Source organism: Micropterus salmoides, unplaced genomic scaffold (genome assembly GCF_014851395.1).
Source record: "Micropterus salmoides isolate LMB-PRFRI ecotype aquatic unplaced genomic scaffold, ASM1485139v1 Ms_hic_scaffold_16, whole genome shotgun sequence".
Lineage (NCBI taxonomy): Eukaryota > Metazoa > Chordata > Actinopteri > Centrarchiformes > Centrarchidae > Micropterus > Micropterus salmoides.
The window spans coordinates 1365628-1366229 of NW_024040707.1; positions in this window are offsets into that span (position 1 = coordinate 1365628).

Here is a 602-nt window from a genome sequence, read left to right on the forward strand (position 1 = left end):
CTTACTTTGTAACACGATAAATGACGTCACTTTCATTGCCTCTCCAGGCTGTGGGAGATTTCTATGACGAGAACGGCTTTACGGCACCATGTGACACACCACCGAGAGTCTTCAGTAAGTTAGATAAAAGGAAGACGAAACAAGTATATAATATACAATGTGAGTTATTTGGAAGAAGGTAGCTCAGTTTCTCAGTATGAATATCATAGCAGAGGCTGCAAAGAGACTGAAGAAGATGTCATACATAACATAACAGACAGAACCGGGTTCAGCAGCCACTGTGGACATAACGTTAGCTAAAGGCAGAGGAGAAGAGACCGAAGAGGATGCTGACGGAGGAAGCTAAGAGGAAAAGAGAGAGACCGAGCGTGAAGCTGCAGGACGTTGGCGAGACCTTGGTGAAATAAAAGTCTGCAGGACAGCCGGCAAGTTGGCCTTCTTCCTGTTGGACTAGTTAGTGATATTGCTGTGTCTCGTGTTGTCGCACAAATCATAACACTCGGAAACGGTCGGAGCGCCAAATTAAATGAAATATGTTCCTGCCTACACATTAACTTCTACAGTTTGATTCGCTAATAAAAATAAAAAAAATGACACCAGAA